This window comes from Eutrigla gurnardus (genome assembly GCF_963514095.1).
Source record: "Eutrigla gurnardus genome assembly, chromosome: 12".
Taxonomy (NCBI): Eukaryota; Metazoa; Chordata; class Actinopteri; order Perciformes; family Triglidae; genus Eutrigla; species Eutrigla gurnardus.
The window spans coordinates 9,395,948-9,414,449 of NC_139926.1; the positions used below are offsets into that span (position 1 = coordinate 9,395,948).

The window sequence follows — 18,502 nt, forward strand, 5'->3', positions numbered from 1 at the left end:
CATGCAGTTCTCTTATAGAGGGAATTACCCGGCTGAAATTGGCTGAAAGCTATCGCCGTGCACAGTGAAGGTGTGAAGGCCAGAGTGGTGAAATGATCCAGCTGTTGACTCTAAATGCTGGATGACAAAAGACAATGAACAATTCCAAACTAACGCGCCAAAAGAAATGATGTTTTGCAGGAAAGATGATCTAAAAATATTTTGGGGAACTTGTTTTAGTCCTAAACCATTAGGATTTACCCACAATCAAAGACATTCAGCACACCAGTTCCTTCAGATTTATAGAGTGCAGATGGTCAACCATGAGCTGTTTTGAAACCGCGTTATTGGCTAATTCTTCCTAATACTTCCTCGTGAAGTAATCTGTTGCAATCCAGCTGGATGAGGAACTATTTTAAATGACACATCATGTCACAACCACATCAGTTGCCACATTAAGGGAGGACACATTAAGGACAACAGGATCTTGGGAAGAGCAAATTGTTCCGCTTGCATCATTTGGTTTCATTTAAAGACGGTTGCTGTAGCAACCCCTCCGTCCACAGCTCCATAGCAGTTTCACTGATATTTTTACATCCAGCATGTTGCCAGATGTGTGAACAAGAGGAGCACTTTCTTACATTTCACTTATTTTGATACTGTTACATTTTTACCTTATTTGAGGTCTTTTACTTTTTTCATTTTTACAATGAAGTATGAATACTGGTATTTTCACTGTAATCTTGTGGACTCTTGTGGATGCTCTAGGTTTATTATTAATTTGTAGTTGTCATGGGAACTTTGTGTCTTCCTGGTATTAGGGAGAATTTTACAGTCCATTCATTCATTACAATATCTCATCCGATTCTGATATGAACTGATTATATTTTATTGTGTCCACTTCTGTTCAAAGTTGCTATTTAGTAATAACGTCTCGCCCCACCCCTGTCTTCAATCCTTTGGCTTTAATATCTATGGACTTATCATTCTTCATATCCATGTAAGTTATTTTTCATTACCAAAACCCATCAAGTGAGCACTTTTATTATGGGTTAGTTTTTGCACGACAGTGGCACAGGGCTATGAGCTATATCAGGTCTTTTTTAGGAAATTTGCTGGCAAAAAAAATAAATATAAACGGCACCATTGTTTATAAAACAGGAATACACCTTGCAGTCAGCTGTCCAGTTTGGGAAATGTCTGCTCGTCGTGGGACAGTTGCTGGTTTGAATCCCCGGACTGGTTTAGATGGTGTTAGATGGAAGTCCCTAAATAACATTGATGTGCTACACATGAGCGGTATGCTGGTAGAGAGCAGATAAGTGTGTGTTTGTCCCAACAACGGCGTTGTTGTTTCAGCCATCAGCTTCTGATCATATGAGAGCTGCTAATGACCTTATGCAAGCAAAGATTGGAGTGTGATTTTCCTCTGAGCATGTGACATGTTGACATTCTTTCTGTATTTCTGTGACCTGGTTAATTTGTGAAAGGAGGACACACATACACACATTCATGCATGCATCCATGTGACAGATGAACACACGGCAACTCGCATACATTTAACTTTTACAGTCACACTTCACTGGCTCGCTGTGTTTTTGCATAAATTCTCAATAAAGGTCAGACATGACCACAGCCTGATCGAATCTGACCAGGTGACGTTTTCATGTAATGAGCCATGACCAATTTCAGCTGAATCAGCAACCGCGGATCAAGAGAAGGGAAATGAGTGTGGAAAATGGAGAGAAAGGGAGAGAATGCCGAGAGGGACGGAGACACATGGGGAAAGAGGGAGAGAGAGACTACGGGCAACGTATTTAAATGCTGCTGCCTGTCAGTTATTTTTAGGTCACACACATCCAGCCCGCTCAGCAGGACAGAGACACACACACTAATGCCACCTGCAGACAGTGTATTTGTTGTGTAGACAGCTGGTGTGTGTGTGTGTGTGTGTGTGTGTGTGTGTGTGTGTGTGTGTGTGTGTGTGTGTGTGTGTGTGTGTGTGTGTGTGTGTGTGTGTGTGTGTGTGTGTGTGTGTGTGTGTGTGTGTGTGTGTGTGTGTGTGTGTGTGTGTCCAATCTGATCTGTGAAACCACAAACATGCATATTTCCTTAAAAACTGTGGCTATCCAACACCCAAATATTAAGGCATCAGCAAAAACAAAGCCAGATGTGAAGTGTGGGTCGTGTTATGATAATAATTCTCTCTCGTTCTGTCTCTGCAGGGTGATTGAATTCCTCCACTGTGTGCTGTGTTGGAGCTGGACTGAGCACTGTAAGCAGATCAAAGGTAAACAGCATTAGAACCACACTTAACATTTCATACACCACTCTCACATGTAGACATGGGAGGATATGAACATTTTATGTCACCATTAATGTGGCCGAAATAACTGCACTGCAAAATTTTACGCTGTGAATTCACAATAAATTATTGGATAAATTTTGCATGACTTTCACAGTAAGGATTACAACAATATATTGTAAATTAAGTCACAGCAATTTACTGTGATTTCAGTATTGTGATATTACAATGCATTGTTGTAAAAGCACAACTGTATACTGTAACTTTACAGCTTCTATTGCAACGCAATTACTGTGATATTACAGTACATTACTGGGGAATTACAACCTTTTGCTGTACATCATTACAACAAGGCCCTGTACTTTTACTGTGAATTCACAATAAATTATTGGATAAATTTTGCATGACTTTCACGGTAAGGATTACAGCAATTTACTGTGATTTCAGTCTTGTGATATTACAATGCATTGTTGTAAAAGAACAAACAACTCTGAGGTAAAGTCAATGTTAGCCCAATGGCATATTTATTAACAAATAAATATTTTTCAACATACAGCAAATGTCAAGAAATTCAAGAATACAAGAAATTCAACTTCCTAGTCAAACTTTCCAAAGCAATCTTAAAATGCAGATAAATTGTGCAGAAACTTGCGAGTGAACTACCTGTCTCAGTATGATGGCCACTCAAAGTCAATAGGTTTCCTCAAAAGGGCGTTTGCATGAGGGTTCATTGTTGTCCGCTTCTTGGTCTTTGAGCCTCTTCCAGGATTGATGCCCAGGAAGCACCTGTTAATAAGCAAAGATAGTTTCAGTTTTAAATAGATTTATGGATGAGTTCGCGAGATCAGGATGGTCTCACCAGGCTAGCCTCAGGTACCTCCATTGTCAGCAATTTAGAACTCAAGATAATCATTGAGTTGGAAGCCTGTACTATAATGTGAATTACAAGGTTAAAAGAGATCTTTATACAATACCTTTGAATGAACTCCAGCGTCGCCGATCCAGCAGCAGGATACTCGAGGTTGAAGACTGAATAGCTGCTGAAGAAAGCAGCTACTCCGTGTAAAAACAAAGGGTGTGGGCCCATCACGACATGTCCCTCGATGGATATCAGCCATCCAGAGGGCTTCATCATGTCACCTGAAAATGAATAGATACAACATCATGTGTTATGAGCACTTTGAGATCTGCTTCAGATACAAAGGGCTATACAAATGTAATTTGTTATCATTATTTATTGTGGTGATGTAGATTTCTAGAATCAAAACAAAATACTGAGTTAGAAATGTTGATACTAGATCCAAGTAACATTACCTTGAATGATCAAGCAGGAGGTGCTGGGGCATTCTGGAGTACTGATGTCCACAGCAGTGGCACATGGCTGTAACATAGTAACACACAATAGCATGGATTTAACATTAAAGGATAAATATTGTTCATTGGTCAGAGGTAGTAAATCATACAAGGTAATAAATGGCGTCTAATGTAATCACTCATTTTACATTTTAAATATTTGAATAAAAAATCTTTACATTTCAAGGATGCCTCAGGTGGTAGAGCTGATGGGTCAGGTGGTAGAGCTGATGGGTCAGGTGGTAGAGCTGATGGGTCAGCTGGTAGAGCTGATGGGTCAGGTTGGTAGAGCTGGTGGTATAGGCCCAGCAGCCTGCAGGTAGGACCTCTGCTTCCTAAACATGAATTTGCAGTCCTGTGTGTTTTCTGTAGCAGTCAGGCACCCCACACTAGTAATAATAGGGGGCATTAGTATGCTGTTTTGTGTGCTGAACGAAGTTATACACATTCTCATACACATGCTCACATCCAACCAATTTACAGTGGAACATTGTGGTGCATTTTAACTCGTCACCTACCTGATCTATTTACCTGATAGCCTGACACTGAACAGGATGGTTAGCCTGGCCATCTGCTGACCTGGAAAAAAGAAAAAGGAGAAATTACACAAAGGCAACCAACAATATGAATTTCAGTTTGAATGCAGATTATGATCATGAGTATGTTGTAAAAAACATGATCTGTACATAAATGTAATGGACATTTTTGGAGTTACATCACCTGTGTAAGGCAATATTATCCCTAGCTGAAACTTGACCAAGAGCAAAAGCGTTTTTGCAGAATAGTAGCCTATCCATGCATGGCGAGCAGCTGGTCTATGTGGAATATCTCTAACGATGCAGGGAGCCGCTATATTCCCCATAGACTAGCTAGTCATTAGCCAGCTTAGATCGGCTGTCGTTCGGCAAAACCGCTTTTGCTCTGGAGTCAAAAACGAACGCGAAAGTAAGTGAAAAAGTTCGTGCTTAATGTCGCTACGTGTACTCTACAGTGCGTTATGTTCGGCCACGTAGCCCCGGTTTGATATGAAGCTGAACTGGAGGATGCGGGTGTATTGTTAGCTTCGGCTAACACGGGTAACCCACTGTCTCGGTGCGGAAAGACCACTCATGAGAGGAGAATAGTGACGGCGACGTTACGCTAATATGCAGCAAAACACTTCCATGTACCCCCGCACACGCTAACCCAGAACAGACCAGCCCCGCGAGCGAACATGACGACAACAGTACCAGTAACAGTCCGGAACGAAAAGACATCCGAGTGGAAACAACGGCCCGCTACGGACCAGTTCGGCTTCAAATCAAACCTGGGCTACATGGTCTAACCATATAACACACTGAAAAGTACACGTAGCGACATTAAACACGAACTTCTTCACTTCCTTTCCCGTTCGTTTTCCTTCTTATTTCTCTCTCGTCTTATTGTTCTTATCTCACGTAGCAAATCGTTGCTAATCGTGCTAGCAGCCGTTTGCTAGCTAGTATTATTACTACTGCTATTAGCAAATGCTGTGAGATAACGTTCAACAATTTCGGGCACTTGCTAACAAAATATGAACTGTGTCATGCGAATAACGTTCATGTGAAAGTAAATATTATCATCATATTAAATAACATGGGTGTAAGTGCTGCAAACAGAGTTATGCATGCTGCTCACCTTCTCCATTCAGCCGGGATGAGAAGAGGGAAACCGCCGCGTCTTCAGTTCAAACCAAGTTCGGTTATGTCATGTGACTTCCCAGGATAGTTCAATACAGTATTTCACTGTTGAATGCTGTGAAATCCTTGCATTTTTTTACTGTGTTGCTGTGATATTACAAATATTGTTGTGATATAACAGGGGTTTTTTGATTGCAGGATTTTACTGTAACATTAGAGTTAGATGCTGTAAAATCCAAAGATACTGTAGTTTTTACAGGTATTCATTGGGATATTACAGGGGAACTAAATTACAACAAGTTACTGTAAAATAATACTGTTAATTATTGTGAAATGCTGGTAATTTCTAACAGTGTGGGATTCACAATATTAACCCGATGATCATCACAACATGCTTAACACTCTTAACACTCACACTTAAAATGGCGTCAACACGTACTGGAATTACTTCACATTTAGGAAAGAACAAATGTTTTTACTGCGGGTAAGACACAAATCCTTTTTTGTGTGAACATTTCATTGAAAAACAACCAAATATATTATATTACCAAATATGTTCACAAAAATGTATTGTTGTGTCCTGTATTTTTTAAAGTTGGGCTCTATTTTTGATTTCTCTAATGTTATAGCGAGCAAGACAGCTTTTTCAAATCACTTGTGATGATAGGCCTATTTACGATTATCCTGATAATGAAAATTCACCACAATCAACTTTTTTTCACCCCTAGTCACGTGGAATATTTGTCTCTGTTTTTCGACATTAAAGCTTTCATGGAATATGTTAAATTTGAATATATATCAAAATGGTAATAAAAAAATATTAAAATGAATATTCAAAATGTTACTATTTTCTGACATTTGTACTTTTTACAGAGAAAACTAACTTTTTTAACAGCAAGGAGGAAACCTTCAGCTCTCTGGTGATCTCCCTTATTTAGGTTTTTATAGTTAAATGCGGAGGTATTATTTACATAACTTCTCATTTCAACTTCACGAATCAGCAGTTCTTTATCCATTTGTCAGGTCAAAACGGGCGCGTTGTACAATGTTGCAATGCTCCCGGCCAGTTAGGACACATTGTCATGGACATAATGCCCAAAATAGATTTGAATAGTTTGAACTGATTTTTTTTTTTTTTAGGTCGGGGGTTAGAGCCAACATACATTTTTTGCCAATTTTGACAGCCCTACTTTGGGTAATACAAGCAGAGCAGAGTTTGCAGAAGTTTAACAGTACTTTCAGTTACACAGTTAAAATAAATATTAAAGATAAAAATCTAAGAGACTCAGAGGAGCACCTTATCACTAAAAGGAGAAAAGTGGTGATCCACCTTAAAGTATAGTCCACCTTAAGTGTTCCTGAACCGGAGCAGCCAGAGTTGTTGCTAACTTCAGGGCTAACCCTTCACTTTCATTATCAGCTGGAAACAACACAGGGACTTAGCTTGTGTCTCCTCATTGGTCTTAAGGAGTAGTAGCAGTTATTCACTGACAAATAAACTGTACTCACAATGCACTGCCACATTCACGCTGTAATGTTACTGTTTCCTTCCCTCACTGTTACACATTCTTTTTTCGACTGTACACTTGCTAACATTACATCATACATCAAACTGACAACTTATGCAGTTTATTAGGCTTAACTGATGAGAGGTTAACGTGGTATCACAGCCTGAGTAGTTTAATGAGTACAAGTTTGAGTACATGAGTACAGTATCGGACCCGATGCTGTACTGTTACTATTGTTTCCCAACTGTTTGGGGAACATCACAATGCCGCCAAGCTCCGTTAAAAAAAATGGTTTTCCCAGTTTGGTGTGGAAAAACTTGACTGGCCTGCACAGAGCCGCGACCTCAACCCCATCCAGCTGCTTTGAGATGAAGTGGAACACAGACTTTGTCAGTAGCAGCCGGCCTTGCTTGTGTCCTTGTACATGAATTCCTGCTGCCTGCAGCTTCCAAAGTCTGGTGGAAATCCTGAAACCAGCTGACTAGACCCCATTATAGCAGCAGATAATGCTAGTGGTTTTGGAATGAGATGTTCTACAATCATGTGAAGTGGGTATAATAAAACAAATACATTTGGCCATATAGTGAAATTGGTTATGTTTCCAAAATGTTAGGACTGCTCTTCCTGTTTCCAGGACTTGCAGACCACTTTTTGAGCCGTACTGTGTCAGGTCTTGGCTGTAATGTTATTTAAACTGACTTTGGGGTCTGGAAGAGTTTTAGCTGACATCTGTTTCAGACCTAATGTGTTACATTTGTCATAATCCCAGCGTTCACAGTTGAGGCATACCCAAAGTATGGTACATTTTTCTGTTAATGTCCTGTATGTCACTTATTCTCTTTAAGTCAATACAAATAACAAAAAACAGCTGATGGTTAGAAAGTAATTTCCAAAATAAATGTCCGTGTAGGGCCTTTTTCTGTGTTGTTTGTGATTGCGTTCTTTCCTTGTTGAGATCTGTGGAAAACGAAATGTCTCTGTGGCGAGAGGCTCCAACGTTTAACCACAGCCAACTGTTGAGAGCCAGAAATATAAATCTGTGGGCATCCCAAACTAATTCCTGGATATTTAAGACAGAAGTCATGTTATTCTGTTTAACAGCCCGAAGGGGTTTGGTATAAATAGTGGAAAGTGACATGATATCTTTTTCATGTTTTGAATTTTTTCTTTGCTGTCTCCTAAAACTAAGAACAGCTTAACATTTAGTATTGTAAACTCATGCTTGCCAGTCAGCGTTTGCCGACTTGTATAAGAGACATTAATATAATGGTTAAAAGCCATTTTAGCTGTGTTAAATCAAAATTAAATCATCCAAATTAAATCTGCCACCTAGGGGAAAGATTATGCCATTAATGCTATTTAGATAATTTTGCAGAAAGAGTTTTATTTCAAAGTGAAACAAGCATCATTAAAAATTGCAACAGTAGCACGGACCTGCATTTACTTGTATAAAATAACTGAGAAGGTGAATCCAAGATTTCTTTAAAGAGCCATTTTGTTCATCTCTTAGTTGATGAATTGAAAATAGGACAGATAAAAAAAAGCAGCCACTAAATTGTATGTGTGTATATATATATATATATGTATATATATATATATATATATATATATCCATGTGCTATCCACACACGTAATGTAAAACTATACATGTGCATTTGACTTTATATTGAACAAAAACAGTTTATCAAAGTGAAGAAAAAGTAGTTGACTTGGAAGCCCTGCTCTAACACGATGCTTAACATCTAAAGGCAGAATGAGTAAGATTTGTCGGTTGTGGTTTGTAAACACAAAATTCACCAACGGGTGAAAGCCAACCCAGGATTCACTCTCGTTTTGGAACACGTTTCGCCACTTTCATAGATTCCTCTTGGATCTGTACTTAAAATGTGGCGCTGGTTGCTGTGTTTTCATAGAGGTCGACGCCCACAAACATCCCGCAAAATAAGAAAATACAGGCAGAGGGCGGGGTCTCTGCAGAACCAGACACCACCACATACTTCTGGCGGGTCATAAGTGATCATTCAGGTGGGAGGGAGAGGGATAACTTTTGTATTGAATCTATACATTGTTTCTGTCAAAAATCCTACACATTGTGCCTTTAAACATCCGGCATCTTATTACTATTTCCGAAGTCATTAATTAACATTCAGCTCAACAGTATTCCACATTTGTTTATTTATTTCAACCGAAGGCAGCGTGTGAAAGTTACAACTCTGATGTAGCATGTTTAAGCTAATAAGGGACCACTAATGAAGGCATATCTGAATGTTTGGAGAATGTTTGGAAACACTTAGTTGGGAATGTTGTTTGTTCTGTAAAGATTGGACAGCTTGTTCAGAAACTTAAAGGGTGTGTGTGTGTGTGTGTGTGTGTGTGTGTGTGTGTGTGTGTGTGTGTGTGTGTGTGTGTGTGTGTGTGTGTGTGTGTGTGTGTGTGTGTGCGCGCATGTGCGTGCGGGTATTGGTGGGATGCTGCCCTGTTATCATTCTGTTTCGTAGTAAGTTTAGCTGCACACACACACACACACACACACACACACACACACAGCTGCACCGCCCGTGCAGTGATGATCATATCAAAGCATATAGATATAAATATAAACACAGTGTGTGCTTGTGGGTATTTGGGAAGGAGTGGGTAATGTTCTTGTGTTCCTTATAAGGAGCTCTATAGGTTTGGCAACATATAGCAAGGTAAAAATATATCAAGTAATGTCTAATCATGATAGAATTGAATGTGACTGAAGCTGAGGAGGGCATTCACGGTCGCACCAGGAAAAAAATCGCAGCAAAGTTCATCCACTCGTCGTCTCAAAATAAGCCGTGCCCGAGGCTTGGTGATGTTTTGACTACTTGCAGGGCTGGTTGATGAACGACTGCAGCTGGCGAGCTAACCGCTAACCCACTTTCAACCCAGGAACATCATTTCAAAAAGCTAGCTAGCTTGGCAACAGTTAGCAACACTTTTAGCTTGAATGCTAATGAGGCAATACATTTACACATATTATTCAAGAAATGCATTTGCACCATCGATTCATGTTTCTTATTTGTTTGCAAGCAAATATAAGCTCTCTTTTGTAGAATAGTTATACTCTGACAGAAGAGGTTAAATACAAATCTGGCGGTGTAACACAGCTGGATCTCTGCTCCCTCAAGGTCAGCAGCGTCAAGTCAGTTTGGTATTTGTTCATGGTGCAAAATTGTATTTCAAAGTTCACCAAAGATGAAAATTTGGAGCGGATTTACTTTGCTGCTGGGAACAAATCTACTGACTGTGGCCATTTAATTGAAATCAACTGGTTTAGCTGGAAAATATGCTGTTCTTAAATGTTCATGTGACCAGGCCTTTAGGGCAAACAAAATAAGGGCAAATGTAATGTAAATCTCTTAACATTTCCTGCTAGCCATGAAATAAACCCTTTTGATTCTGGTGACAGCTTAACATAAGCCCTACCACCCTCAGGCCAGATATTTCTGGCCCTGGTGTGGCGAAGGTAGAAGAGTCGTGCCTTCACTTTCCATCCATCATGTGGGACTGAACACATATAGATCTGCAACATACGCCTCAACATCCAGCCTGCTTGTGTATGGGTGAAGTATTTTGGGCCATAGGAGCAAATTGAGCAACTCTGCAGACCATGTTCAGCTTTTATACATCCATGGTAAATCCATTCAATTACAGTAGAACCAACTTCCTGCTGCCTCTTGTTTGTTTCTTTTGGTGCAAAAATAGAACTCATTTGTTCAGTCCCTAAATCTGGAACACGACTGTGTGTGTGTGTGTGTGTGTGTGTGTGTGTGTGTGTGTGTGTGTGTGTGTGTGTGTGTGTGTGTGTGTGTGTGTGTGTGTGTGTGTGTGTGTGTGTGTGTGTGTGTGTCACGTTACATGGCGGCAGCTGAGTACCCCTGGGATTTGCTGGGACTAGCCTTGGGGTTCAAATGCACACACACACACACACACACACACACACAATGGGGCGTAATTTGGGCCACATCACATGCATACATACGTGTGTGGTGTGTGTGCATCTCTTTTGTTGTGCTTTTGACTCACACAGTGCCATTAGCTTTTGGCCGTGCACCATAAAGAGCTACAGACATGAACATACCTTCATGGAGATGGAAATGGAGAACACAATAAAGGTCCGGGGAGAAGTACCTCCGTGGCCCTGCCCTGTGTGTTTCTTGAAGAGAAAAGGCAAAGACAGAGGATTCCGAATACAGCAGGGCAGGTTATATATAGTAATGTGAAGTATTTGGAGTAAAGAACAACACAGTGTGTGTGAGCAGTGTAAAATAAGAGCAGCACACAGTTTGCCTCCACCTCCCACTCCCTGTATTAATCTCCCTTCCTTGTATTGAGCGACGGAGGGAGATGTCGATATGAGGCAGAGAAACGAAAAGGAAATGATGTAATCCCCCCTGCTGCTCTCAGGGGAAGTGATATCATTGCTGCTGGATCAGCAGGCTCCTCATCCTCTGCTTCCTCTGCCTCCCCTCCCCTCTCCCTGTGTGATACAAACAGTTATGCTTAGTTATGAAATAGGTCATGAATTACCATGGGAACGTTTGAATTACATTTAAACAACAAACATGAATGACTTCGTCTGAATAAAAAGCACGCTGTTGGTGTCGTATATTTTTGCTTATTTACACTTATTTTTTTAAAGTCAACTAACTAATCAGAGAGTGATAGAGTGACAGAAATTCTCTAGAAACAAGTGTAATCCTGACGCACGCTGTCATCCACTGTGATCGGCTCTCGGGCTGAAAACAGAACTATTCAAATAGATGTGATGTGAGATTTTTATTTTCAGCCGATACCAATAACTAAAATTTACTGAAAAGATAACCCATCATTTCTAGGGGTGGGGATCACCAGAAGTCCTAAGATATCACAATAAAACCTTTTTCAAAAAGCAAATTCTTCAGTTTGTCAACATCTGTTTTGTCTAATAAGATGCAGTTTTCATTCGATTCATCACTGACCAACACTCCTTTCTTCCTGTCAATCCAGCTGCACAGGAAAAAGCTTAGCACCATCTGCTGGACTGCAAAGTAATTTTTACAAAATGGTTTTATTTGCAATATTAATAGTTTGTATGATAAAAGAACAATCCTTGTCCGTAGGGCTGGGCGTGACATGTTTGATTTCGATGAAGGCTATAACATTTGACAATGCTGCCAGTTTGAATACTATAATGACTGAAGCCTGAAGAGACCAGAGGGTTTATTATTTAACTTTAGTAAAGTTTATTAACAAAAAGTAGAACAACATAATGGAAACATTTAAATGTGCAAAAATGTATCTGACTTAACGAAGCAACTCAAGTTAGCCTTCCTTGTAACATATTAAAATAATGAAATAAAAGCTGTGAATTCAATCACAAATGACTTTGATAGGACAGCAAACGTCTAAAGAGTTTAAAGAGGTACATAACAGACAGAAAAAGTAAAAAAAGTGGGTCACATAGGACCTGGCATATTGAGATAGAACTAATATCAAATAAAGTAAAAAAATATAAACTGTTTATGTACTGGTTTTACAACTCAAATATTTTAGAGAAAGAAATCTCAGTAGAAAGTGCAAAATTACATAATTTAAACATTTAAAAGTGCAAACATCTGCTTTAAGAAAACAATACAAGTCGCTTGCCTTGCTACTTTAATAATGTTAAAGAAAGGAAAACTGAAAGCTGTGAATATTGTTGAGGCTCAGATATGGCTCAGACGTGCGGCTGGTCCACTGCTGTGCATTACGAAACTGTGCTACTTATCTCCTTGCACTTTTTGGATCGCTGTCCGTACGGGCTAATGGCTGAAATAGATGCTACAATGGACAGTTGTTTCGGCTTTGCTAATACTCGGCTAACACAGCTACTGTCACTATTGTTAACGCGATAAGATAAGCGATAATATAATATAATATTAGTCCCAGAGTGGGACATTTACAGTATTAAAGCAGTGCAAAAGCAAGAGACAGAGCAAAGATTTGAATAAATAATACATTTATTTATTTATAGTATATATATATATATATATATATATATATATATATAAAATCATGAACAGACTCATTATTGTGTAATAATGTGTATAAAAGGTATTGCACATACGAATATCAATGTCCACCAGACATTGATATTGTTATTGCACGTGAGTCGATGATGGAATGAGTGAATCATGAGTCTTTTGTACGTGCAGTCTACTGGGAGCAGTGTTTATTCTGCAGCCTGACAGCAGCAGGAAGGAAGGACTTGCGGTTTCTCTCCTTCACACACTGAAGCAGCCACTGAAAGACCTCCGTGTAGACACCAACACGGTTTCATCAGTCTGTCTGAAATGACCACTATTGCTGCTTTGTACATGTTGTGGAAGTCCCAGATGCCATTCTGAATTCATTGAATTTCACCATCTAGCGAGCCGCATGTCGGCTGCAAAAAATCAGAAGTCATGATTAGTTAGGTCTGTCTGTAAGACAATAAGCAACCTGTTTTAACAATGCTTCTTTTCTGGATTTAGGATTGATTGGTGGATGCCAACATTGTAACTGCTCCATCAACACTCCAAATAAGGTCATCTAGACATAAATACGGCAGCGACCTTGTTTATACCATAGAGAGTCTCTGGTCTGTTAAGCACATACATTTCTACACATAGTTTCGTTTGGTTTCTGTACAAATACGACATGCTATCGTAGAGATCTGTCTATTTTTTCCCTCTATTTTTGATTCAGCAACGCCAGGACATCAGTGACGACAGGAGAGGAATCTTAACATTGAAAGGCTTTTGCACCACAGCGTCCCGACCCCTCACACACACACACACACTCCTGTCATTGGTGTCACAGTGTGAATTCGCTGGTTAATTATGTACCCTGGCGAGACACACACACACACACACACACACACACACTGTGCATAGTTTATTTACTGCATCTAGTTGAGTGTGAATAGCATCAATTTAACACTGTTATTTATAACATTTACTCTGTTTGATCTCTTAAGACTATATGGGATTTTCTTTATATCCTTTATATTCTTGATATCCAGCAGGTGGCGACTTCCCTGATTGTAAGATCTGATTGTGTTGTGTCCCTGGCGTTCACTCCTCCCTCACACTTTTTTTCACAGTTTTTCAAGGTACATAAAAATTCAAATATTCTCAACTTTTCAGCACCAGGCGCGGAGTCTTACCACCTTACCTTACCTATTATCGGAACAGATAATAGGAAATGCAGATATTGCAGGTTGAAATACACTTTGGAGCCAGCCTCAAGTGGCCATTTGAGGAACTGCAGCTTTTGGCACTTCATTTCTCAGCACTGGGGGTTGCCACTTGGTTTCAAACCACCTTCAATACAGCATGGTGCCTATTTGGTAAATAATGGTCCCATTTAGAGTAAAATACATGATCAAGCAGTTTATGCCTGTGATTGACAGGCCACTACCATGGCTTTGTCTGGTCTGGAGGGTGTTATCGTCTTAAGACTTTGTTTTCAGTTAATGAAAGTTAATTTGTAACATTATGGTCGTCTAAAAATGTTGTTGAGCATTCTGTTATACTTGGCTCTACCCACTTGTGTCCTCTTGTGTGTGTGTGTGTGTGTGTGTGTTGACAGAGAAAGAGAGATAAATGGTCCGTCTTACTGTCTGGATTCACTCATTGCTTCTTTTTTCTCCAGTTCTGATTTATAGCTTGCTTCACAAAAACCCAACAACCCTTAAAATACCATTCTCTGTGTGTGTGTGTGTGTGTGTGTGTGTGTGTGTGTGTGTGTGTGTGTGTGTGTGTGTGTGTGTGTGTGTGTGTGTGTGTGTGTGTGTGTGTGTGTGCGAGCGAGTGTGTGTAGCGTGTGTGTGTGTTTGTGTTGTAGCGTGTGTGTGATGTCCTGATATAGAGCCGTGGGAACGGGTCACATTCAATGAAGGGACTTTAAAGCCTTTTCTGTTTTGTTGTGGCAGTGGACCAGTTGAGGCTCCGTGATGCGCTGTGGGAAACTGGGAGCTGCCCAGTGCAGATGGAGTGTATTGCGTATTGTGTATTGGTGGAGTCAAGAGTTGACTACTGTTTTTTTGTCTCATCTTTTGTATCTCCTCTTATCTCCTCTCGTCTTGTCTCTTCTCTTTTCCTTTCCTCTTGTCACCTCTCCATTTGGTCTTCTATTCTCTTCTATCTCCTCTCCTCCTGTCTCCTCTCCTCCCTTCTTTTCTTCTTGTCTTCATTTTCCATCTTCTCTCCTTTCTTCTTTTCTTCTCTCCTCCATCTCTTCTTGTTTCTTCTCTTTTCATCTTGTCTCATTGTCTCCTTTCTTCTGCTGTTCTCTTGCCTTCTCTAATCTCTTCTCTTTTCCCGACCTCTCCTTTCCACCTTCCATCTCCTATCTTCTCCTTTTTCTTCTTCTCTCCTCTCGAGTTGCTACTCTGTCATTGCTTCAGGAGGTAAAGAAACTGCGGTAATACATTTTTGTATTTGTTGTCTCACTCTCTCTGATTAAAGCGGAGGCGAGGTGAGGTAAAGTAAAGGAGAGGAGGGTGAAGGGTGACTAAGGAAGGAGAGAAAGTGGGAGGGAAGAAAACAGTTATAGAGGAGGAAGAAGGGAGAGAAGAAGAGAAGTTGCAGGAATGAAGGATGGGAGTATGATTGCATGGTTTCAGTGTGACAGACAGGAGGAGTGTGGCTGCAGCAGCAAAGTAATTACTGTTTACTTTGGACATACATACGCAGCTCTTATAGCCCATCACGACGACTTGCTGTATCAGCTTTGTTTGACAGACTGCTGCTTTTGAGACACTTCCTGGTGGTGCGTTCAACTGCTATCTGATACGCAGCTGAACAGCAACCACTTTAATCCAATTTACTGAGTGTATGCATCCCTTTTTTTGATCTGTACGTATTTATTTATAGGTATGTGGGCTGTGGGTTGATTAGTACAGCTTTAAACGTTCACACTTTTGGTATGAAAATTGAACTTATCACTGATTAAAGGCAGAGTAGGTCATGTGGAAAAAACACAGACTTTGACTTTGAATGCATCACCGAAGTCCCGCCCCCTTGGTTGAGACCTCTGTTCAAAGCTGCTCCCCAAGAACGCCAAACGAGTGCTCGAGATCGGCAGAGTGCACAATCAGAAAGTAAGCAGACTGACAGGCAGGATGTCCAATTATTTTCTCCAGCCTGATATTTTTTTTGATTGGACAGGTTTTTACAGTCCTGCCACGGCCACAGATGAATTTTTTTTTTTTAAATGTTTTATGTTGGGTGTACCCTGCCTTCGCCCAATGACAGCTGGGATCGGCTCCAGCCCCCCTGCGACCCTGAATACAGGATAAGCGGTAGACAATGGATGGATGGATGTTGGAGGATTTAATGTATTGATAGCTATCGGTTTGTTATGAGGATTTCAAGTAATATATAGGGTTGTAAATGATAAACCAATGCAACCGGATATTCGGTTCAACACGTGAGAGATACGGCTGCATCGGTAGCAGCCTCCTCAATCGATACGAATTATCAATCAATTCCTAGATGAATCGGTTATAGAGTCATGGATCGGGTATCGCAAGACTTTGAAGCGGTTGGCGGCATTACACCAGCGTCTCTAAAACAACGCGAGAGCTGCAGCTGCCCACAAAACGCCGTAGCTGGCTAGCTGGTATGAGTGATAAACAAGGGACAACACGGAACATGGAGGAGGTGGAGGTGGAGAGGCGGGCGCAGCACAGGTAGGCGGCTGCGATGCTGCCGTGTGACCGCAGGCACTCCACGACCGCACGTGAGAGACGGATGGCTTTGAATGTCAATCGCTTGTGTCTCAACTTGCGCCACAAGAGGCGGCCGCAGCACAGGTAGCGTCCACGACGCTGTCCTGTGACCGCCATCCAACCATTCAGCCAGACTTTTTTTGGTCCATGTCTAAAAAATAAATACATTGACATGTGATTTTGTTGTTCTGTTTTTTTTTTGTTTTTTTGCCAGTGCCATACAGCCACAATGTTTGGGGATATGTGGTATTTTACATATTTGAAAAGAAACTATTGTACTGTCACTTTCATAGAATTGGCTTCTTTATTTTATAAAATATCTACAACAAATATTAACCGTAGAATCGAATCGTATCGTTCTTACACTGTATGGAATCAATTTGAATCGAAACGGTCTGTAATAAAAGGATATCATTTTTTAATCGAATCGTAACCTGTGTATCTAGATGCATATCGAATCGTTTATCACAGAGAGATGTGCAACCCTAGTAATATAACAGCTTCTCAGTTTCTGAATAAAATCACAATCACATAATTATGTGTAACTAATTATCTCCTCTGGCATGCACAACCGTAGGAATAGCGAAACAGAAAAATGGATTGCAATTTCATAACAGTTATCCGGTTTATGTGGCTGCAGGCAGATTTGCACAAAGTGTTTTTTGTCAGAGGAGGAAGCGGAGTTCAGATGCAACGTGACGTGAATTTCCTTCTCACTTAGATTCCGCCCCGCGAAGAAAAAAGGTTCATTTGTTGGCCGGCGTCTAACCTTCGCCTGTGTGCAAACAGCAGATTGTTGTACAAGAGTGCAGCTGTGAGAGACGCACACACTCTCGGCCTATCCTCCACTCTAAATGACAGACCTGGCTAACCACAGGGATCTAATTGTAGCGCCGCTCCTCAGCGTGTGTGTGTGTGTGTGTGTTTGTGTGTGTGTGTGTGTGTGTGTTTCAATGTGTTTGTATGTGATTGTGGGACACTGCTCTCTAATCTTGTGTGTGTTGGCTAGCTCTCCCTCCCCAGAGAGGGACAGGGGGGGCAATGACAAAACGGCTATCCAGGAATAGCATGCTGCGCTTGGGCAATACTGATGGCTGGCCTGGGTGGAGATCTGGAGGAGAGGTAAAAGGAGGAGGTGAGGAGAGCAGAGACTAGAGGAGCACACAGAAGGGAGAGAAATGAATGGAGTGAGGGGGGAGGAGATTGATTAATGTATTGATACAGTCATAGCAACTGGGCTCTTTTGGAAATGTAAACATTATTTCAAGCTGATATCCAGAGATCTCGGCTATCTTAGTTTAGAAGACGGAAAACATGGTGTTGCCACAAGCCTGTTTCTGTCCAAAGGTTTACAAAAATCCTCATTGTGATGACAAATATAGTGCAGAACATAACTTAAAACCAAATTTTATTCAAATAGGCTTTACTGTGCAGGTAGGCATGTGTTTTTACCTCTGGACAGAGCTACGCTAGCACTTTCCCCCTGTATCTCATCTTTATGCTAAGCTAAGCTAACCGTCTCCTGGCTGCAACTTCATATGTAATGAGTTGTATCGATCTTTTTGACAAGCAAGAGGATAAACGTATTGCCCAAAAGGTCGCTATATTTGAGTCCGATTACGGCTTTCCTTTCACATTTATTTACATCATCAAGTTGACGTGCAGGGTTTTTAGTTTCCATGCACTAAATGTTGAATACTTTTAGTTTATAAATCATCAAGCCCTGAAGGTTTTAGTTTGATAAATAGTTTGAAAGCGTATTATATCATCATCATGAGGTCTGCTACTGGTTGTCAACAGAAGAATTCAACTGCTGCTTTGTCTTGGATCTTGGTTCCAGCTTAAGCAGCCATTTATTATCATTACTGTGTGTGTGTGTGTGTGTGTGTGTGTGTGTGTGTGTGTGTGTGTGTGTGTGTGTGTGTGTGTGTGTGTG

At 40.6% G+C, this 18,502-nt stretch overlaps 1 protein-coding gene and 1 long non-coding RNA gene across 5 annotated transcripts in view; one reads left to right on the top strand and one right to left on the bottom strand.

The window, feature by feature from the left end:
- Positions 1–18,502, top strand: part of raph1a (Ras association (RalGDS/AF-6) and pleckstrin homology domains 1a) — a 79,212-nt gene that overhangs the window by 20,993 nt on the left and 39,717 nt on the right. For all 3 annotated transcript variants that reach the window (XM_084023816.1, XM_084023818.1, XM_084023817.1), the window contains exon 2: positions 2,205–2,269. The gene's annotated coding sequence lies outside the window, so the exon portion shown is untranslated. The remainder of the gene's footprint in view (positions 1–2,204; positions 2,270–18,502) is intronic.
- Positions 2,963–4,211, bottom strand: LOC311021849. Of its 2 annotated transcripts, none has more exons than XR_014598046.1 (3): positions 4,152–4,211; positions 3,259–4,026; positions 2,963–3,070 (listed from the first exon to the last, which is right to left on the bottom strand). It is a non-coding gene; the product is annotated as an uncharacterized lncRNA (long non-coding RNA). The 2 variants fall into 2 exon arrangements; XR_014598047.1 differs by having other exon boundaries at positions 3,259–3,424; positions 3,599–4,205.